At 35.1% G+C, this 24,317-nt stretch overlaps 1 protein-coding gene across 2 annotated transcripts in view; it reads left to right on the forward strand.

The window, feature by feature from the left end:
• The first annotated feature begins 1,036 nt into the window (after window positions 1–1,036).
• RGS4 (regulator of G protein signaling 4) overlaps window positions 1,037–24,317 on the forward strand; it is a 92,497-nt gene continuing 69,216 nt past the window's right edge. For both annotated transcript variants that reach the window (XM_074266471.1, XM_074266472.1), the window contains exon 1: window positions 1,037–1,200. The gene's annotated coding sequence lies outside the window, so the exon portion shown is untranslated. The remainder of the gene's footprint in view (window positions 1,201–24,317) is intronic.

A 24,317-nucleotide genomic window follows, 5' to 3' on the forward strand; every position in this document is an offset into this window, starting at 1 on the left:
TAAGACTATTGTAAGACTTGAAAGCCCTCAGGAATCTTTGGATTCTCTGAGATATGATAAGGCTGTTGTAGGACTTGAAAGCCCTCAGGAATCATTGGATTCTATGAGATATGATAAGGCTGTTGTAGGACTTGAAAGCCCTCAGGAATCATTGGATTCTCTGACACATAAGACTGTTGCAGGACTTCAAAACCTGTAGGAATCATTGGATTCCCTAACATATAAAAAGACTGTTGCAGGACTTCAAAAACTTGTGGGGATCATTGGATTCCCTGACACATGAAGCAATGGACAATAGATTGGTTTTGCACTATCTCTTGGCTGCTGAAAAAGGCAGATGTGTGACTGATGTTTACATACCCTCCTTCTAGGACTTCTGGAAATCTTTTACAACACCATGTTGATTCATATTGTTTATTATATCACTACTTGCATGTACAATTCATGTTTGTTACACCTCATCGAGCCTGTACTGACTGTAGGGAGAGTCATCACTAATAGCCTGTGTGTTATTGCTATGTGGTTGTGCAATACCTCCCATGCTAAATGGTTTGTGCATACCTGTCTCTAATAAGACCCTTCAATCCAAAAACCCACTAGCAATCCCCACTCCCTTTGGTGCCCCCTGAGATGTCAGGGAGGGCATGATTATCTCCTTTAATGCTTTCATCTCCCTTCCTGAGAAGTTGGGGGGGGCATGATCACCTCCTTTTTGGTGTTTCACTTCCATTACTGAGAAGTCAGGGAGGGTGTGATCATCTCCTTTTTGGAATTCTCACCTCCCTGAGAAGTCAGGGATGGAGTGACCACCTGTGTTCTAAAACAAAAGAAAGCAGGAGATGTAAAGGGATAGAACTGAGCAAATGCACTTAATGCAAGATAACCTAGCACTTGAGGCTAAATACCATTTGGACAATTCTCTATTAACTTATGCTTGGAGGATGACCCTACTCAACTCTGTGCTGGCTTGAACTGTAGGTGTGGACAAAGAAGGGGAGGAGAAATCAGAAGGTGGAGTAGGAGAAGCAGGATCATTCTTGGGTGGTGGAGAGAGAGGAAGGAGATGCATAGATTTCTAGATCTAATCCCCTGAAGGCAACCCCAAAAGACCAAGAATAAAGACTTTTGCTTATCCTGACTCCAGCTGATTCTAAGATATCCAGGGTACTAACATGGGCACAACACAGGATGACTAGAAAGGTAAAAAGGTAGAATTGGGCAAATACAAGCTAATGACTAATGATGTAAAGCTAATGATGTAACTTGCCTCATTTTTGTCTCCCCTTTCATTTTCTCTCAATAAAACACTTTTTCTACTACTTAATTTCTTTTTATATTGTCATATCTGAGTCAATTTATACCCACATTTCTGTCTATGTATAACCCTTCTAACTGTCCTCATAGAGATGCAGTTCTTGAAAGTTATAATTATCTTCCTGTGTAGAGATATAAAGTTTGTACAAACTTTGAATAACATGTTTTTTCATATTTATGTTTTTATGCTTTTCTTCAATCTTGTATTTGAAGACTGAATTTTTTGTCCAGCTCTGGTCTTTTTATCAAGAAGTTTGAAAATCCCCTGTTTCATTGAATGTCTATTCTTACCCCTGAAAGAATATGTTAAATTTTATTGGGTAATTAACTCTTGATTGTAATCCAAACTTCTTTGTCTCCCAGAGTATCATATTTCAAGCCTTCAGATACTTGAATGTAAAAGCTTTAAGTCTGGTGTAATCCTGAATGTTGTTCCTTGATATTTGAATTGTTTCTTTCTGACTGCTTGCAGTATTTTTTCCTTGACCTGATAATTCTAAAATTTGGCTGCAATATTGCTTGGAGTTTTCATTTTGGGATCTCTTTCAGGAGGTGATTGGCAAATTCTATTATTATTTTATCCTGTGATAGTAGAATATCAATGAAAGTTTTCCTTGATAATTTCTTGAGAGATAATGTCCAACCTCTTTCTTTGATCATGACTTTTAGGCAATATAATAATTCTTAAATTATCTCTTCTAGATATATGAAAGCTGGTTTATTTTTCCCCCAGTAAGGTGTTTCTATTTTTTCATTATTTTGATTTTGTTTGACTGATTCTTACCCACAGTTCCCCCACTATCTGCAGCCCTCTATACTTACTCTTATTGGATTTGTCTCAAAGAGAGAATGACAAACATAGTCAGTTGGTTATAGACATTTATTTTTCCCTAGGTGGGAGTAGGAGTAGAAAGGAAAAATAAAAGGGAGAGAGGCTGTTAGAAGGGAGAGCAGATTGAGGGAGCCAGTGGTCAGAAACAAAATACTGATGAGGAGAGACAGGATGAAAGGACAGAAAAAAGGATTACTCAAGGGAGGAAGTAGGATGGAGGAAAATACACAGTAATCATAATTGTGAGAGCAAATGGGATGAACTACTTGTCTATAAAATAGAAATGTATAGCAGAGTGGATTAAAAATAGAATCCTACAACATGCCATTTATAAGAAAAAAAATTTGAAGTGTAGAGATACACACAAGATAAAAGGATGCAGGGGCAGCTAGGTGGTGCAGTGGATAGAGCACCAGCCTTGAATTCAGGAGGACCTGAGTTCAAATCTGATCTCAGACACTTAACACTTCCTAGCTGAGTGACCCTGGGCAAGTCATTTAACCCCATCCTCAAAAAAACAAAACAAACAAAAAACTATTTATCTTTTTGATAAAAGGATGTAGCAGAATATATTATGCTTCATCTGAAGTAAAACTAAGAGCAGAGTAACATTCCTGATTTCAGACAAAGTGAAAAGCAAAAATGGATTGAATTAAAAGTGATAAGGGAAAAAAACTATATTTTACTAAAGAAACTAAAGACAATGAAATAATAGCAATACTAAACATATACGCACCAAGTGGTATAACATTCAAGTTCATAGAGGAGAAGTGAAGTGAGTTACACAGTAAGAAGTAGACAGCAAAGCTATATTATCAGAGTCCTCCTTCTCCCCCTCTAAGAAATAGATAAATCTAATCACAAAATATTACAGGAAGAAATTAATGAGGTGAATGGAATTTTAGAAGTTAGGTATGTTAGACCTCTGTTAGAAAGTAATATACCTTTTGCTGAGCAGTACATGACACATATACAAAAATTGACTTTTTGGTAGGTCATGAAATCCTCACAATCAAATGTGGAAAGGCAAAAAATTAAATACATCCTTTTCAAATCATGATGCAATAAAATTTTTATGTCATAAAGGGCCATGGAAAAATAGACTAAAAATTAATTGCAATAATCTAATCTTTTTTAAAAATAATTTTATTATATATATATATATTTATAATATTATCCCTTGTATTCATTTTTCCAAATTATCCCCCCCTCCCTGTACTCCCTCCCCCCAATGACAGGCAATCCCATACATTTTACATGTGTTACAATATAACCTAGATACAATACATGTGTGTAAATACCATTTTCTTGTTGCACAATAAGCATTAGATTCCGAAGGTACATGTAACCTGGGCAGACAGATATTAGTGCTAACAATTTACATTCTCTTCCCAGTGTTTCTTCTCTGGGTGTAGCTACCTCTGTCCATCATTGATCAACTGGAAGTGAGTTGGCTCTTCTTTATGTTGAAGATTTCCACTACCATCAGAATATATCCTCATACAGTATTGTTGTTGAAGTGTATAGTGATCTTCTGGTTCTGCTCATTTCACTCAGCATCAGTTGATGTAAGTCTCTCCAGGCCTCTCTGTATTCCTCCTGCTGGTCATTTCTTACCGAGCAATAATATTCCATAACCTTCATATACCACAATTTACCCAACCATTCTCCAACTGATGGACATCCATTCATCTTCCAGTTTCTAGCTACAACAAAAAGAGCTGCCACAAACATTTTGGCACATATATGTCTCTTTCCGCTCTTTAGTATTTCTTTGGGATATAAGCCCAGTAGTAGCACTGCTGGGTCAAAGGGTATGCACAGTTTGATAACTTTTTGGGCATAGTTCCAAATTGCTCTCCAGAATGGCTGGATTCTTTCACAACTCCACCAGCAATGTATTAGTGTCCCAGTTTTCCCACATCCCCTCCAACATTCATCATTATTTGTTCCTGTCATCTTAGCCAATCTGACAGGTGTGTAGTGGTATCTCAGAGTTGTCTTAATTTGCATTTCTCTGATCAGTAGTGATTTGGAACACTCTTTCATGTGAGTGGATATAGTTTCAATTTCTTCATCTGAGAATTGTCTGTTCATATCCTTTGACCATTTATCAATTGGAGAATGGTTCGGTTTCTTATAAATTAGGGTCAGTTCTCTATATATTTTGGAAATGAGACCTTTGTCAGAACCTTTGCTTTTAAAAATATTTTCCCAATTTGTTACTTTCCTTCTAATATTGTTTGCATTAGTATTATTTGTACAGAAACTTTTTAGTTTGATGTAATCAAAATCTTCTATTTTGTGATCAATAATGATCTCTAGTTCTCCTCTGGTCATAAATTCTTTCCTCCTCCACAGGTCTCAGAGGTAGACTATCCTCTGTTCCTCTAATCTGTTTATGATTTCATTCTTTATGCCTAAACCATGGACCCATTTTGATCTTATCTTGTTATATGGTGTTAAGTCCATCTAATTTCTGCCATATTAATTTCCAGTTTTCCCAACAGTTTTTTCCAAATAATGAATTTTTGTCCCTAATGTTGGTATCTTTGGGTTTGTCAAAGATTATATTGCTATAGATGTACCCTTTTTTGTCCTTTGTATCTAATCTGTTCCACTGATCTACCGGTCTATTTCTTAGCCAATACCAAATGGTTTTGGTGACTGCTGCTATATAATATAGCTTTAGATCAGGTACACTTAGACCACCTTCCTCTGAGTTTTTTTTTTCATTAGTTCCCTTGCAATTCTCTACCTTTTATTCTTCCATATGAATTTTGTTGTTATTTTTTCTAGGTCATTGAAATAGTTTCTTGGGAGTCTGATTGGTATAGCACTAAATAAATAGATTAGTTTGGGAAGTATTGTCATCTTTATTATATTCGTTCGGCCTATCCAAGAGCACTGAATGTCTTTCCAATTATTTAGATCTGACTTTATTTTTGTTGCAAGTGTTTTGTAATTTTTCTCATATAATTCCTGACTTTTCTTTGGTAGATGGATTCCCAAATACTTTATACTCTCAACATTCGTTTGGAATGGAATTTCTCTTTGTATCTCTTGCTGTTGCATTTTGTTGGTGATATATAAGAATGCTGAGGATTTATGTGGATTTATTTTGTATCCTGCCACTTTGCTGAAATTTTGAATTATTTCTAGTAGCTTTTTAGCAGAGTCTTTGGGGTTCTCTAAGTATACCATCATGTCATCTGCAAAAAGTGATAGTTTGATTTCCTCATTTCCTACTCTAATTCCTTGAATCTCTTTCTCGGCTCTTATTGCCAAGGCTAGCGTTTCTAATACTATATTGAATAGTAATGGTGATAGTGGGCAAACTTGTTTTACTCCTGATCTTACTGGGAAAGGTTGTAGTTTATTTCTATTGCATATTATGCTTATTGATGGTCTTAAATATATGCTCCTGATTATTCTAAGGAATAGTCCATTTATTCCTATACTCTCAAGAGTTTTTAGTAGGAATGCATGTTGGATTTTGTCAAATGCTTTTTCTGCATCTATTGAGATGATCATATGGTTCTTATTAATTTGATTATTAATATGGTCAATTATATTAATAGTTTTCCTAATATTAAACCAGCCCTGCATTCCTGGAATAAATCCTACTTGATCATAGTGTATTATCCTGGAGATGATTTTCTGAAGTCTTTTTGCTAATATCTTATTTAAGATTTTAGCATCAATATTCATTAAGGAAATTGGTCTATAATTTTCTTTCTCAGTTTTCGATCTACCTGGTTTAGGTATCAGTACCATGTCTGTGTCATAAAAGGAGTTTAGTAGGACTCCTTCATCCCCTATTTTTTCAAATAATTTATATAACATTGGGGCTAATTGTTCTTTAAATGTTTGGTAGAATTCACATGTGAATCCATCTGGTCCTGGGGATTTTTTCCTGGGGAGTTGGTTAATAGCTTGTTCTATTTCTTTTTCTGAAATGGGACTATTTAAGCAATTTATCTCCTCCTCTGTTAATCTAGGGAGCCTATATTTTTGGAGGAAGTCATCCATTTCACTTAAGTTATCAAATTTATTGGCATAAAGTTGGGCAAAGTAACTCCTTATTATTTCTCTAATTTCCTCTTCTTTGGTGGAAAGATCCCCCTTTTCATTTGTAAGACTAACAATTTGATTTTCCTCTTTCTTTTTTCTGATCAAATTTACCAAAGGTTTATCTATTTTATTGGCTTTTTCATAAAACCAACTCTTGGTTTTATTTATTAATTCAATAGTTTTTTTACTTTCAATATTATTGATTTCTCCTTTTAATTTTTGTATTTCAAGTTTAATTTTTGGTTGGGGGTTTATAATTTGGTCTTTTTCTAGCCTTTTAAGTTGTAAGCCCAATTCGTTAATCTTCTCTTTCTCTATTTTCTTCAAATAAGCCTCTAAAGATATAAAATTTCCCCTTATTACTGCTTTAGCTGCATCCCACAGATTTTGGTATGATGTCTCATCATTGTCATTATCTTGGGTGAAATTATTAATTGTTTCTATAATTTGCTCTTTCACCCAGTCATTCTTTAAGATGAGATTATTCAGTTTCCAATTACTTTTTGGTCTATTTATCCCTAACTTTTTACTGAATGTAGCTTTTATTGCATTGTGGTCTGAGAAGAAGGCATTTATTATTTCTGCCTTCCTACATTTAATTTTGAGATCTTTATGTCCTAATATATGGTCTATTTTTGTATAGGATCCATGAACTGCTGAGAAGAAAGCATACTCCTTTCTATTGCCATTCAGTTTTCTCCAAAGGTCTATCATACCTAGTTTTTCTAATGTTCTATTTACTTTTTTAATTTCTTTCTTATTTGTTTTGTGGTTTGATTTGTCTAAATCTGAGAGTGCAAGGTTGAGATCTCCCACTATTATAGTTTTACTGTCTATTTCTTCTTGCAATTCTCTTAACTTTTCCTTTAGAAAGTTAGATGCTATACCACTTGGTGCATATATGTTTAGTATTGATATGGCTTCATTATTTATGCTACCTTTCAGCAGGATATAGTTTCCTTCCTTATCTTTTTTAACTAGATGTACTTCTGCTTTTGCTTGATCTGAGATAAGGATAGCTACCCCTGATTTTTTGGCTTTTCCTGAAGCATAATAGGCTCTGTTCCAACCTTTTACCTTTACTCTGTATGTATCTCCCTGCTTTAAGTGTGTTTCCTGCAGACAACATATTGTAGGGTTCTGATTTTTGATCCAATCTGCTATCCATCTCCGTTTTATGTGAACGTTCATCCCATTCACATTTACAGTTAAAATTACTAATTCTGTATTTCCTGCCATCATATTATCCCCAGATTATGCTTTTTCCCTTGACCCCCCTGATCCCTCTCCCCGATATTTAATTTACAGACCCCCCCTTGTGACGCGCAACCCTCCCCTTTTTTTTTTAGTATCCCTCCCCCCTCCCTCCAAGTCCCTTCACTTATTCTCCTTTTCCTTTTCCCTTTTCCTCTCCCCCCCTTTTAATGAGGTGAGAGAAAATTCTCTGAAAAACAAATATGTTAATTATTTACTCTTTGAGCCTCTCCTGATGAGAGTAAGATTCACACAATGATTCTCCCCCTCACTAAATTCCCTCAGATATGGTGTATTTTCTATGTCTCTTCATGGGATGTAGTTTCCCTCTTTTTATCATTCCTTCCCCTTTTTCTGAAACGACCTCCTTCCCTTTACTACACCCCCCTTTTTTTCTTTTATATCAGTAAAATCAAATTATCCTTGAGTACTTTTTATATACCCACAACAGAGTTACAGTTCTCAAGGGTTCTGTGTACCTTTTTCTGTTTCTCTTCAGTCTTGTGGATGTAGATCAAATTTTTGTTTAAGTCTGGTTTTTTTCTTAGAAACATATAGAATTCCTCTATTTTATTGAATGACCATCTTCTTCCATGGAAAAAGATGCTAAACTTAGCTGGATAGTTCATTCTTGGTTGCAGTCCTTGATCTTTTGCCTTACGGAATATCAGGTTCCAGGCCCTTCTATCTTTTAATGTGGAGGCAGCCAGATCTTGAGTGACCCTTATTGTGGCACCTTGGTATTTAAATTGTTTTTTTCTAGCTGCTTGCAGGATTTTCTCCTTTGTGTGGTAATTCTGCAGCTTAGCCACAATATTCCGTGGTGTTCTTTTTTTAGGGTCTATTTCAGAAGGAGTTCGATGAATTCTTTCCACATCTACTTTCCCTTCTGTTTCTATTATCTCTGGACAGTTCTCTTTGATAATTTCCTATAAAATAGAATCTAGGCTCTTTTTTTGGTCATAGTTTTCGGGAAGTCCAATGATCCGCAGATTATCTCTCCTAGATCTATTTTCCAGGTCTATAGATTTTCCCGGTAAGTATTTGACGTTGTTCTCCAACTTCTCATTTTTTTTTTTTTTGTTTTGTTTGACTGATTCTTGGGTTCTCTGTGAATCATTCATTTCTATTTGTTCCATCCTGACTTTTAAGGAGTTATTTTCTTCTTTCACAGTTTTTAGTTCTTTTTGTAAATGCCCAATTTCGTTTTAAAATGAATTATTTTGTTCTATTGAATTTTTTTCCATTTCCCTAATTTTTTTTGAGAATTATTTTCTTTTTCCAATTCAGAAATTCTATTTTCTTGAGACTTTTTATCTTTTCCAATTCAGAAATCCTACTTTCCTGTGATTTTTTAACCTTTTCTAATTCACAAATTTTGTTTCCCTGCATCTCCTGTGAATTCTTTATTTTTTCCAACTCCAATTTCAGGACGTTGTTATTCTCTATCATAGCTTCCCTTTCCTTTCCCCAGTTTTCTTCAAACTCTCTTAACTTTTTAATAGTCTCTTCTAGAAGAGAGTTATGTGATGGGGGGCAGGAATCGTTCCCCTTTAGGTTGTTATCTGCTGACTCTCTGCTGTTAACTTTCTCGGGGTTGGATACCCGCTCTTTCTCTGTGTAGAAGGAATCTATGGTTTTTCTGGCTTTTTTGTTCATATTTAAAAAATCTTTTGGGGTCTGTCCCTGGGGTAGGAAATTCTTTATTTACTTCTTTACCAGCTTCCTCCCAGACCGGATGGATGCAGCGGCTCTTGCGCCTGAGCTAAGATAGAGCTCTGGGAGAGAGTTCCCCACCCCCTCCCTGGAAGTGCCTCAGAGGTGACTAGCACTGCTGTGCCTTGAGGGTGTTGTGTTCTAGCTGCTTCCCTGAGGTTTGAGATTGAACTGTAAAGAAGGCACAAAGCCCAGCCTATGCTTCCTGGTGGGGCGTGGATGTCTGCAGCAGGTGATGTGAAAAGCCCCTGTTCTCAAACTGGAAGTGTCTGCCAGAAGTGGTCCCTAGTTCAAAGGTTCCGCTTCTCTGGGACTTCCGGAGCTGAGTTCCACACCCTCCAGCTAAGCTAGGCAGTGTGTGTTGCCTTGGGCCGTATCTGCCTACTTGTCAATCTCTTTAACTAGTCTCAGGTGGGAGCTTAGGCCACACCCCCTGGTGCAGAGATCTGCTGAGTCACCCCCAGGATCTGGGGAAAATCTAATCTATCTGAATTTTTAAAAGTAGTTTAGATTTCTCTTATGAACTGTTATACTATAAGCAGAGAAGAGCTAATAGCCTGTGCCAGATTCTTCTATCTCAGTGGCTTCTCTGATCCCAGAGCCCTTCCCAGCGCAATCGGTGCAGTATGCTAGCACCCAGCCGTCTGTGCTGGCCTCTCTTCTTCCTCCCCTGGGAACTGACCTTTTCTGTTGAAACTCCTGATTCTCTTCAGCTGGTAAGTTGTGCTTCCAGTCCTTGTGGTATCTATCAGTCCAGCGCTATTTCTGAGGCTGATTTATCTAATTGGTTGTGAGGGAGTAAGGACGTTCACAGAGTCGTGTGCTTCTTCTCCGCCATCCGCAACAATCTAATCTTAAAGAATGAGTGGGTCAAACAACAAATAATAGAATTGATCATTTCATCAAAGAGAATAAAAATAGTGAGACAATATACCAAACCCTTTGACCCAGTAATTCTACCATTAGGTTGGTAACCAAAAGAAATCAGAAAAATGAGGAAAGGACCCACGTGTACAAAAATATGTATAGCAGCTCTTTTTGTTGTGGAAATTAAAGGGATGTTTATCAATTGGGGAATGGATGAACAAGTTGTGGAATATGATTGTAATGGAATCAGTATTCTGTAAAAAATAATGAGCAAAAGTATTTCAGAAAAATCCTGGTAAGATTTACATGAATTGAGTGAAGTGAGCAGAACCAGGACAACACTGTAGACAGTAATGGCAACAGTGTGTAACAGTCAACTATGATAGACAACTTCTCAGCAATACAAAGATCCAAAACAATGTCAAAGACTCATGATGGAATTATACCATCCTCATCTGGAAAAAGAACTATGAAGTCTGAATGCTGATCTAAGAATACTAATTTTCCCTTTTTTGTTTTGTTTTGTTTTTCTTTATTGTGGTTTTCTCCCCTTTTGTTCTGATTCTTCTTTCATGACTAAAGTGAAAGTATGTTTAACATGATTATACATTATAACATATCAAATTGCTTGCTCTCTTGGGAGGAAGGAAGGAAAGAAGACAAGGAGGGAGAAAAATTTGGAACTCAAAATCTTATACAAATGAATATTGAAAACTAGTTTTATTTGTAATTGGAAAAAATAAAACACTATTAAGTGGAGAGAAATTAAAATAAAAACTTGAAGTAAAAAAGAGAGGAAAAACACTTTTATGTGGGTCCAAGCCAGATAGTTAATGGCTTCTGTCCTTTCAAGTGAATTATTTTCCCCTCATTCACCTGAAACATTTATAAACACTTCCATAGTAATAGCGAAAATGGAGTGGATGTTATTGGGCAATTTTTTCAAACATTATTGGTCCAAACTCAGAAATATAATGAGTACTAAAGTAAAAAGAGAAGTTTCTTTTGAGATTACACTTATCTTGTACCATATGTACAAAATCTATTTGTCTTTCTTTGGGAAATGAACTCTTCTACAAAGATTTAATGGCTTCTATAATGAATTGATTCTACCACCTACCTCAATTTGAACATTCCCTAAAATTTAGTTTCTATTAATAGCACACTCAGCATCAATCTGTTTTTATAAATATGAAAATTTTTCAGTAAGTCATAATCTATCATTTTTGAGAAGGTGAAAACCCTGTGCATTTTCTACACAAAAAGTCAAAACATCATAATTCAATGGTTCTGTAGAATTGTGATTGCATGGTATGTTCAACTCAACTCACTTTTAATCACCCTGGGTATAATATTAACTCATATTTGGAGAGAACTTTCTAGAAGTTAAAAGCTTTCATGCACATCACAATTTATTTTTTCCAACAGCTTTGTTTGATAGGTAGGCCAACTGTGCTTATTCCCATTCTACTGAATGGAAAACAGAAAAATAAAGCCACTTTATCATGATTTCACAGCAACTAAACACCAAATGCAAGTATCTAGCCTATACCTTTTGATATCAAGTTTTTTCCACACTCTTATTAGTTAATGAAAGTAAAACTCTTAAAAGACAGATATTTGAACTAACCCTACACTAATAATTTAGCTATTTATGGGCTTCTGTGAACCCTCCCCCCCCCCCAATAATCCAAGTATGTAATGAAACCGGGTCTGAATTTAGAGAAACAGAAAAGCTATTCAACCTTTCTGTCCTGCATTTCAATTCAATGTCTCCTCCCAAACTCTTCTGTGTCTTGAAGTGGGTTAGTCAGCCAAGTACAGCTACATGATCAGTTTGCTGTATCTTTCTGCTTTCAGGAATTATTTCCCTGTGTACAATAAATCTGGAGATTACCATAGCTTGTTTGGAACCAGAACATCCTGACTTAGGACATTTGGAAGACAAAATTAGGTAGAATTCAATGTCTAACTCCAAGCCAACAGATCAAGGGCATCAACTCTGGGCCACAGAAAGATAATAACAATTGTTCCATGTTAGGAGTCTAAAAATAGACCTTTTATCTGAATAGGAATGGGCAAGAAAAAGGAAGAAAACAAACATTTATATAAAAGATACTAGGTGTCAGGTTAAGCACTCCTTACAAACAATATTTTATTTGATCCACACAATAGCCCAGAGAGATAGGTGCTATTATTAACCCCACTTTGTAGTTGATGAAGCTGAAGTAAACAGAGTTAAAGTGACTTACGGATCATATAGCTAGTAAGTGCATAAGGCTGGATTTTGACTTAGATCTTCCTAACTGCATATCCACCAGTCTGTCTACTATGCCATCGGTGAAGAAGTAGCTGTACCTGACAGGGAAAAATCATGAACTCAATATTTGGATTTTTACACATACTAGCTATGTGATTGTAGTCATGTATTTGACCTCTCCTAGTTTGTAAAGGGCTAGAACTGAGCAACGCACTTGGATAATGAAGCACGTGAGACTGATTGCCAATTGGACGGTTCCCTATTAACTTGTTTGAAGGTTGACCCTCCCCAGCTGTTCTATGCTGACTTGATTGGTGGGCAAAGAGGGGGAAGTGACTTGTATGGGAGGAGTAGGAGAAACTTGGGTGGTGGAACTCATGCTCTCTCGCACTCGTGACCTGGCATTGGAGGGGAAGATAAAGATCAAGAATAAAGATGTTTAGTGATCCTGACTCCGGCTGATTTCTAGGGAGCTACAGTTCCAGCACTAGTTTAGATTTTTTTTCAGTTACATGTAAAATAGTCATGTTAATAATACTTATACTTATCTAATAAACTTGTTCTAAGGTTCTAATGAGATTACAATGCAGACATATATGAGGAGAGAGACAAAGAAAAAGACACAGATTAAGAGATAGAGAGATACAAAAAGCTGTAGTTTGCCATGATATGAAGAACTCTCAGTGTGAAAGATCCTTCTATCATCGCTCAACCATTTATTTATAACTCTATGATTTTCGAAAGTCATGTGGGTCACTGAAATATTAAGTGACATATCCTATGAGCATTAGAGATAGGACAGAAAGGCTTCCTGACTCCAAGGCTAGCCCTCTTTCCCCTGCATCATGTACCCTCTTAAAGTGCCACACCATTATCAAGCATGAGTGGATTTTATTGTGACAGAAACTTCAAAGGCACAATACACCAAGGAACTTAGATCAAGAACTACTATGACATTTCACTACAGAATGCCCTGAAGTACAAACATAAAGAAATGGGAATTGATATGACATCTGCTGAAAAATTATGTGATATGGATTTAGGCTCTGCTCTGTTAATTCTGAAATGTCACATTATTGTCTTTGAATTATAATTAATATTTAGGAGGCAATTATCTTGCTTACAAACAATTTCCTTAAAACAACCTTGAGATGCAGATAGGATATTGACTACCTTCTTGTCAAAAAGTAATGGACATAATATTGGTTTTATAATACTTGATTTCTTTTTTTCTTTCACACTCCATAGTCAATCAGTTGTCAAATCTTCAATTTCATTTTTCTCCTCTCAACTCTTAGAGCCACATTCTACATTATAACATAGGGACATAAAATCCTAGATTTAGCATGGAATCATAAGCCATCTTGTTCATCTTCAACCTGGGTTTCTAGCCAAGCTTGGAGTATTTTGCATGAAGTTTCCTTAATTAATGGGGAGAATGCTGATCCCAATGTCTATGTGACCAGAGGAGAGGAAATGTTACTGTGAGAACTTTTGAGAGGAAAGACATTATTCATTCCTTTGAGAGAGAAACACATGTGGTTCCAAACTCTCTTTATAATGAATTCCAGGAAAGAGAAAGAAAAAAATATTCCTTTGTATACATTTAGAAAAAGCTTACTTCTCAACATGTCTTTAATTTGCACTATTATGATGTAACTCCCTGGAGACTATAGGGAATTTCTCTATGGTTGACATCAAGATATCTCTCTTGACTTAATAAGATCTAATCGGGCTCTCTTATTAAAAAAAAATCTATATTCTAGAGTAGCTAGACAGCATATTGGACTTAAAATCAGAAAGACTCATTTTCATGAGTTCAAATCTTCAGATACTTAATGGCTGTGACCCTAGGAAAGTCACTTAACTCTGTTTCCTCATCTGGAAAATACACTAGAGAAAGAAATGGCAAACCACTCCCATATCTTAGTCAAGAAACTTCAAATGGAAACACCAAGAGTCAGACGTGACTGAAAGCAATTAAACAATGACAACAATTGTATGGTATATTTGAATCGGTAGAATTTATTTCCATTTATTATCACCTGGAGAATTAGATTTCTTCATTACTTGCTACTTTTAATGATGTTTAATTATTATTATTATTATTATTATTTCCTATTATAATAATTATTATTTCCTATTGAGTTTTTTGTCCACAATTTTAGGCATCATATGGTTTTATACACATTGTATGTGGGCAACACACATAGATGAGGAAATTAATAAACTTACAGTCTAATGGAGAAGACAATAGCCAGAGTTGTCATAATAGGGAATGGATATTTAGCTGCTTCTCTAAGTAGTTTATGTTTTAATATTTCAAGTGTCAACCTTTAGGGAAAGTATAATAGAAGCTTTCAGGTTATTGTTTCATATTTTAAGTCTTCCTTAATCTGTACTTATGGGTCTGTTGTATTTTAAACATTTCTTTTGTGTGGAGAAAACAAATACTATCCTATACCTAATCCACATTAAATATTGAACATATTTTTAACTCTTTGGCAGAGACCCTACATATGAGTCAAACATAAGTAATGTGATTTTCTTTGAGACTCTAAAATGCAGGTGTAAAGAGCCAGAGAATGATAAACAATGTGATCTATTACTATAAAGGCTATGTTCCCCAAGGCTGAATTCTATTCATCTAGAGTCACTTAGTGAAAGAGGGTGTTCCTAATCTGCCAGCCCAGTACTGATTTTGCCCCTACAAGATCTTATGTAATATGTTATGTATACATATTAATTTATAATTTTTAATTTTTTGTAGTAAGCTTATTTATTTTTAATACACATTGCTTTATGAATCATGTTAGAAGAAAAAATCAGATCAAAAGGGCAAAACCATAGAGAGAGAGAAAAAAAAAAAACAGAAAAAGCACTGCGCTACATGCATTTTATATACATGTATAGAGTTATATATTACAAATATTTCTACATAATTGTTGAAATATACAGGGGCAGCTAGTTGGTGTAGTGGATAGAGCACCAGTCCTGAAGTCAGGAGGATCTGAATTCAAATCTTGTCTCAGACACTTAACACTTCCTACCTGTGTGACTCTGGGCACGTCACTTAACCCCAATTGTCTCAGAAAAAAAAAGAGAGAGATAAATATATTTGCATGTGTACATATAACCTCTACCAATAGAAGAGAGGGAACATTTCATTTCAACTTTACGTTTTTGGCAGCTGGCACAATACTGTGCATATAGTGAGCACACAATAAGTATTGATTGATTTATTGATCCTCATTTTCAAAATGAGAAAACTAAAGCTCAGAAAATTGATCAGGATTCTCCTATCTAGTGAATAGCAGAATTTAATCACCAACCATGATCCATGTCTTCTGAATCTGTAAACAGGACTCTTTTTATATCATTAGTGCAACCTTCCTTTGCATGATAAACATGACTGGAGAGGATAATCCTAAAACAGGGCACAAGGATGACTAGTTTTCCCTTTCTTTGGCTAGAAAGAGAAAACATTACCCTCTATAATATAATGTTTGGGTGCAGCAACTCTATATCAAGCTCATATATGATTTTGGAACCCTGAAACAGGATAGAGAAGGCAGGAGAAAACAAATTGTCAACAGAACAGCATAAGCTAAAGTTTCTTCAGTTCATTCAGCCATTGAATTCTTATATGGGTATTTTTAAGGAAGTAGAGTAAAAGCCCATGATCCTAGGGACTCTTGAAAATTCTTAAGTCCAGGTAAGAATGGAGAGAGAGAGCAGTAAAGGAAGGTTACTTTCCCTTTATTCCCCATGTCTTCTTACTGTTATCTCTCTCTTTTTTATTTTTATTATTTTAATTTTTTTCAACAAAGCTAAAACAGAAACAATTCTGGGACAAAACTGCTATTATTTTTCATAAATAATGAATTTTATACTTGAATAAACTCATTAGGATGTAAGATCATCTTCTGTATGCTCGGACAAAACTGCTATTATTTTTCATAAATAATGAATTTTATACTTGAATAAACTCATTAGGATGTAAGATCATCTTCTGTATGCTCGCTGAAAACATGCTCTGGACTACCTGGGAAGTAGACATAACAATAGGGATGGCCCCCGTATAATTTTAATCTCTTCTATGTTTTTTTTAAAGATTTTGTTTTGTGTAGCTTGGAAATTGAGCATTATTACATTCATTAACTGTGAGAAAAAAAAAATTGATCTAGGAAAGTAATCTTGATTGCAAATGCAAAAACTCCTAGAAATATTAAAGACATATTTTACTAATCATAATTCAATAAAATTATATTCAATAAAGAATTCAGTTAAAGAAAAGACTGAAAATCATTTGAAGACTAATTCCATGTTAAAGAATAGATGGGTTAAAAAACCTGAGATCCTTGAAACAATGAATGATTTCATTTGAGATAATGACAATGAAATAACATGCCAAAATTGAGGAATTGGTTACAGCCAAAGAAACACTTAGGGAAAGGCATCCCTCTAACACTTTGATAAACAAGAGAGAGGAAGAATAAATCAATAGCTATAATTTTTTTAAAAATCCAGAAAAGTAAGATAATTTTAAATTTAAATAAACTATAAAACAAGGGAATAGTTATCCCAAACATTTGGTGCTGATTAAGAAATAGACAGAACAATCAATAGACCTAAGTATACAACACATAGAACACAATAGCTTAATGTCTGATAAATTCCCAAATCATAACTATTAATGTAAGAGTTCACTATTTAACAAAAACTCCTGGAAAAACTGTAAAATTCGGGTACAAATGAGGTTGACATCCACACATTATATTCGAGGATAAGATTTAAATGGGTACATGATTTAGACATAAGGGATGACATCCTTTAGACATCCTAAACAAGGTAGGGAAGCAAGAAAGAATATACTTTTTAGATATATGGAGAAGACAAGAGTTTATTACTAAACAAAGAATTGAGCAGATCAAAGAAGATGAAATGAACAATATGTTATTTACATAAAATTTAAAAGGCTTTACATAGACAAAAACAATGCAGCTAAAAACAGAAAGGAAGTAGGAAACTGGGGAAAATTTGTACAACAGGTTTCTTTGATAAATCCATTTCTAAAGTATAGAAAGAACTGATTCAAAATTTAATATATATTTTTATTATAACTTTTTATTTACAAGATATATGCATGGGTACTTTTTCTGCATTGACCCTTGCAAAACCTTCTGTTCCAACTTTTCCCCTCTTTCCCCCCACCCCCTCCCCCAGATGGCAGGTAGATCAATACATGTTAAATATGTGGAAGTATATGCTAAATACAATATATGTATACATATCCATAGTTATTTTGCTGCACAAGAAAAATCAGACTTAGAAATAAGGTAAAAATAACCTGATAAGGAAATCAAAAATGCAAGTGAACAAAAACAGAGGAAGTGGAAACACTATATTGTGGTTCACATTCATTTTCCAGAGTTCTCTCTCTGGTATAGCTGATTCTCTTCATTACTGAACAATTGGAACTGATATGGATCATCTCATTGTTGAAGAGAGCCATGTCCATCAGAGTTGATCATCATATAGCATTGTTGTTGAAGTATATAATGATCTCCTGGTTTGCTCATTTCACTCAGCATCAGTTCATGTCTCTCCAGGCCTTTCTGAAATCATCCTGCTGGTCATTTTTTACAGAACAATAATATTCCATAATATTCATATGCAACAATTTGTTCAGCCATTCTCCAAGTGATGGGCATCCATTCAATTTCCAGTTTCTAGCCACTACAAAAAAGGCTGCCACAAACATATGGATCACTTTTCCTTCTTTAAGATCTCTTTGGGATATAAGCCCAGTAGTAACACAGTAACAACGGATATGCACAGTTTGAAAACTTTTTGAGCATAGTTCCAAATTGCTCTCCAGAATGGTTGGATGTATTCACAGTTCCACCAACAATGTAGAACTGATTCAAATGTATAACTATAGGCACCCACAATAGAATCAACAAAGTGGAGAAGCAGAGGAAACAAGTTCAAAATACCCACTATGTGGCAGGCACTAGGCAAGTATATTATAAATATATATTATCTTATTTGTTCCTTGTCATAGTCCTGGGAGGTAAGTACTATTATAATCTCCATTTTATAGTTGAAGAAATTAAGAAAGAGGTAGAATGACTTGACAGGGTCACACAACTAATTTGTATTTGAAGCTAGATACTCTTATGTCCTAACTCCAGATTCAATGCTCTGTATACTGCACCACTTAGCTACTTCAATAACCAGCAAGTATCCTACTGTGTGGTAGCTACTCTGCTTAGGCATTAGGATTAACACACCAAAAATGGTTGAATGTAAGTTTGTTGAGGAGAGACTAAATTTCATTTATGGTTTTGTATATTTGGTTTCTAGAGCAATTTAATGCCTCACTATAGATCCTTAACAAAATACTTGTTAAATTGAATTGAACTGAATTGAATATGAGTGCAGGGGAGAGAACTGAAAATTATGTCAAAAAAATAAGATGAAGGGATGAGAATGTTTATCTTAGAAAAGAGCAGGTTTAAGGTAGAGATAGAGAAGGTCATGATGTCTATTTGTATTGATTTGAAGTAAAGGATTATTTTGTGAAAAATAAAACAAAACAAAAGTTAGATTTGTCTGCTTGATGTCAGAGGGAAGATCTTGTAGACCTTAAATCAGTTTTATTGTTGTTTGATCATTTCTGACTTGTTTCTTGGCAAAGATACTAGAGTGGTTTGCCATTGACTTCTCTAGCTCATTTTCCATGTGAGGAAACTGAGGCAAAAAGGGTGAAGTGGCATAAGGTCATACAACTAGTAAGAATCTGAAGTCAGATTTGGAATCATAAAGTTCAAATTTCAGGTCGGGTGCTCTATCCACTACTTCACTCTCTACTTATGCATTGGATTGGACTAGGTGGCAATGGTAAGGTCTCTTCTCATTCTGAGATTCTATAGTTTCATGATTTTAATTCAGTTCATTTTAATTTTCAGAGGAAATTGAAGAATCACCTTTTTAGAAAGAAATCAGTCAGTGAATTTGTTGGAATTTGTGTTTGTGAAAGGGAAGAGGGAATAAGAGACAAGAAAGTATCCCTTAATTTTTAATGGAATCATAAGACATATCACCATGGAAATATGTACAATCAGGACAATATCTTAGATATAATTTCTATTCCAGTGTTTGCCAAGCCATATTCAATAGAATTTTGCTGTCTCCAATCATGTTCCAAAAGAAAATATGTGTTAATGAATTTCACCTCCAAAATTCAATTGAATAAATGAACATATTTATCAAGCACCTGCTATGTTCCAGGAACACATTAAATATACATATACCAACATGAACATATGAGTAATAATCTTTTCAGTATGAAAATAAACTTGATTTTTTTTGCTACACAACTTTCACCTTTTGCCCTGGCTTCCCAGAGCAACATTATTCCAAGTTTTTTAGACCAACTTTTATAGGTTCTGTCTCTCAGAGTAGTCAGATTTATTTGAGAAATATTGAACTAATTAGTGATCCTTAATTGTTATAAAAGAAAACTCTCTTGTTTCCCAGAGTGGTTAAATTTATTTGAGAAATATTGAACTAATTAGAGATCTTTATTTGATGTCAAAGAAAACTAGACAATAGTAGAATTTGGGTAGGAAGGAAGCAAGCATTTATTAACTAGCTACTAGATGGCAGGCATTATGGTAAGTGCTTGTCAAATATTATCTCATTTTATAATCACAGCAGCTTTAGAAGAAGATGTTATTGTGATTCCCCATTTTATAGTTGAGGAAATTGAGGATTCATTCAAAATTACACAGCTAGCAAGTTTTCCTGACTCCAGACCCAGCACTCTACCTACTTGTATTGCAATACCTGCTGGTAAGGGAGGAAGGAAACAAGCATTTATATGACACCCAATTATGTGCTAGAAATTGTATTAGGCATTTTACAATTATTAACTATCTAATAGATAGGTTGGAATTGGCTGAATCATTTCTAAATATCTCCAAGTTCTCTTTCAATGGAAACCTATAACTGAAGAACCTTAATATTACATCAGTTCAAGGAAATGAGAATGTTTATCCTATAAAAGAAAAGATCTAAGAAAGGCTTGATGATGGTCAAGTTTTTCAAAGTCTGTCATGTCAAAGAAGGATTAAAGGGTCCTGCTTGTCCCAAAAGGGCAAAACCAAGGGTAGTGAAGGTAGGAGGGATTGAAAAAAAATTAGACTTGAGTTTGGGAAAACTTGCTAACAAAGAATAAACTGCTTTAGTTTCTACTAGGTACTCTCTTACAAGAAGTCTAGCAAAAGTTACATGATCTTTTGTCAGCAATCTTGTTAAGGGAATTCTTGATCAATTACAAGTTGGACTAAATTACTTCTGGGGTCCTATCAAAGTTTAAATTTCCAAAATTGGAGGGAAATGAACCTAGAGGTTGGAAGTGACTTTCCAAGATTAGATGGGAAGTTCTAACACTGGTACTAGACTTTCTGACTCCTAATCCAAAGTCCTTGGAAATTCCTTTTTCATTTCTCTGTGAGGTAAGATGTGAGAATCTACCCTCCATGATTTCTGTAACTTTTAGTGAATGTTGAAGGATACACTGGTTCTCCAGGCAGAGCAGCCACATGCAGAGAATTAAATTGTACTCTTGTGGATACTTGTGAGCTGTCAAAAATAACAGTGTATCAGCCCAAGTTACAGAGATAAAGCATGCAACAAGCACTTGGAGTCACAATGTACTTAAGCTTAAGCCCTCTTTCTCTCATAAAAGAATTCTAAAACATACAGTCCACTCTCCAGAGCCCAGGGAGAAATAAATAAGTTCTGCTAAAGCATCTAGAGAAAAAATGAGTGTGCTGGCACGGAGACTGTGCAAAGCAAATCCTTTGGAAGAATTCATTCCTGAAGTAGTATACATCCATAGGGCACTTTGGTTACCTTGACTCACTGCAGATTGGACCCATTATCTCCTTATTTCTTCACAAAATCACAATGACTCAGGTAAAAGGGAAATGTGTTCACTTCCATGATTTAAAGAGGAAGACTGTTTAAAAAAGTTGTTAGTCATTGGAGAGCACACAGCTAGGCACTGATACAACTTAGAATACAATCTTTTTTTGCAGGCTGAAATAAGACTCCGTGGTGTGCCATGTCATTTTCTTTCTATTTATTCAGTCACTCATTTATTCATTCTGTTAAATTTTTAAAAATCCTTACTTTGCCAAATACAGTGTATCAGCCTGAGTTACAGAGACAAAGCATGCAACAAGAACTTGGAGTCACATTGTACTTGAGCAGGAGGCAATGAGGCCTGTGTTAGTGACAGCAATAATTTAGGAAAGAGTGATCTGAAATTTAAGGAAGTGGAATCAATAAAACTTGACAGCTAATTGATTGACAGGTGAAGAAGAAAGGATCAAAGGTGGAACAAGATTTTAATTTTGGGGGACTTGAGTTAATAGTATCACTGACAGAAATAGTGATGGAAGGAAAAACAGGATGAGGAAAAACAATGAACTTGGGTTCAGACTTGTTGATGAAGGGGTCCTGTAGACTATTCCAAATGTAGAAACAGAACTTAGAAGAGAAGGGAAATTTCTAAATTGTATGGAATACTGAAAAGATAACCATACTTGATTTAGATAACACAGAGATCTTCTCTATCAGCAAGAATGTAAATAAAACTGTAAAAATGTTTGCATCCTAAAATTCCAAGTTTCTTTGTGTCCCCCAAACCACAACTATATCAAGGGAGAATTCCAGGAACCCTTAAGTCAATGATATCAAACACTGCAAGAGTGATGAATGAAAAAAAAGTTAGCATGTAATAGGTGATCTTTGAAAGCAAATTCAGGTAAATAGGAAGATTGTGCAAATTATCTACTGTTAAGGAACTGGAAACTTAGAAGGTGCCCATTAGTTGGAGAATGGCTGAATAAGTTATGGTATGTGAATGTTATGGAATATTGTTCTATAAGAAATGATCAGTAGGATGATTTCAGAAAGGCCAGGAGAGAGTTCCATGAGTTGATGCTAAGTAAAGTTAGTAGAACTAGAGAACACTGTACACAGCAACAAGATTATGTGCTGATCAATGGTGATGGGTTCGGCTCTTTTCAACAATGAAGTGATTCAGGCCAATTTTAATGGACTAGTGATGGAGAGAGCCATCTGCATCCAATTGCCGGCACTGAGTGTAGATCACAACATAATATTTTCATGATTTTTTGTTGTTGTTTGTTTGTGTTCTTTTTTTCTGACTTTTTTCCCTTTCTCATCTCATTTTTCTTGTGCACTATGACAAATGTGGAAATATGGTTAGAAGCATTGCACGTGTTAACCTATATTGGATTGATTATTGGCTATGGGAGGGGTTGAGAAGAAGGGAAGAGAAAAATTTGGAACACAAGGTTTGCAAGGTTGAATGTTGAAAACTGTCTTTGCATGTATTTTGAAGATAAAAAGGATATTATGAAAAATAATCTAGCCCAATAAATGAGCAGATTTGCATTAGTTGGGTTGACAGTCCAGGACACTCTTAATTAATGAACTAATTGAATCTTCTTCACATTGGCCATTTAGATTTGGACTGAGATTCAAGTCCATTTCTTTCTTCTCACATCATTAGTGGCACATTAGAATGTAATTGGACAATTAATATCTTTGTCCTGGTCACTTAGAGCACTCCATTTAACCTTTTATGCCATTTATGGATATTTTATTTATGTACATCAACACAGAGAAATAAACATTTACTTGTAAATTTTCATTTATTGGCTCTGGATCCGTCTGTACTAGATAATTTATGACCAAAGCATTTGCCTTGTTGCCACAGATGATGATTAATTCAAGTCTATTTATCATTTCCTTGTTTTTGTCTGTGTCATCCAGAGAGCTACCCACCAAACTGTTTGAGTAGCTGATGCCTAGCAATTCCAATGTTCCCATCCTTGATGAACGTGCCTCTCATGTACAACTAGCTTTAGCCTCTTTCTAGGTAAACAAGCAAAGTTTCAAGTGGAAGGAAGGACCTTCTGAGAATTTCATTGGCTCACAGGATCATAAGTGAGAGTTTCGTGAAAGGTTATCTAGTCCAGGGATCACCAAACTTTTTTTTGGCTGTGCACCCACATCAGTAAAAATAATACACATCCTTAATATGTATATAGTAATAATTAGCATTCATATAGTTCTTTAGGATTTATATAATGCTTTATGTATGTTATTTCTGTGAGGTAAGTGCTATTATTACATCATTTTTCAGATGAGGACACAGGCAATTGAAATGAAAGGAATTTAAATGAATTGCTCAAGGTCACACAGTTAGCAAACATCTGAAGCAATATTTGAACTCAGGTTTCCTTGTCTTCAAACCTATGTAAACCATCTAGCTCTTTAAATATCATAGTTATCTGTGTTTGTATACATGTATTTAACATAATATAGTTCTTTGTAAAATGAATGTTTAAAAAGATGAGATGAAGATGAAATAACATTTGATCCCATGGTCAGTGAGGAACCACTGGAGTTTATTAATTAAAGGAATAGCAGGATTGGATTATTACTTTAGGAAAATAATTTTGGCTATCACATAGAGGAGAGAGACTTGAAACAGGGGAGACAAATTAGGAGAATATTAAAAATGGTCTAAGCAAGAAATGATAAAGCCCTAAAGTGAGGGAGATAGAGGGATAAAAGGAGGTTATAATGGTATAAAGAGAGAGAAAGGGGCAGATGTGAAAGACAGAGAGAGAGAAAAAAATGAAATTGGACAACTGATGGAAAATGTGGATTGGAGTGAGGGAAAGTGAGGAATTCAAGATGATGCTGAAATTATGCTTGGTAATGAGCCTGACACAGTCCTTATTGACTTGAAGTTGTAACAACTTCATGATCCAGAAGTTTGGAAGAAAGATGGGTTTTGAGGAAAGATCATGTCATATTATTTGGGAATTAAATCACAATCCATCCATGCCCTTGCATCTTCTGTGATTCACTCTGTCCCATCCAACA

The sequence above is a fragment of the Sminthopsis crassicaudata genome, chromosome 4 (genome assembly GCF_048593235.1).
Source record: "Sminthopsis crassicaudata isolate SCR6 chromosome 4, ASM4859323v1, whole genome shotgun sequence".
Classification (NCBI taxonomy): domain Eukaryota; kingdom Metazoa; phylum Chordata; class Mammalia; order Dasyuromorphia; family Dasyuridae; genus Sminthopsis; species Sminthopsis crassicaudata.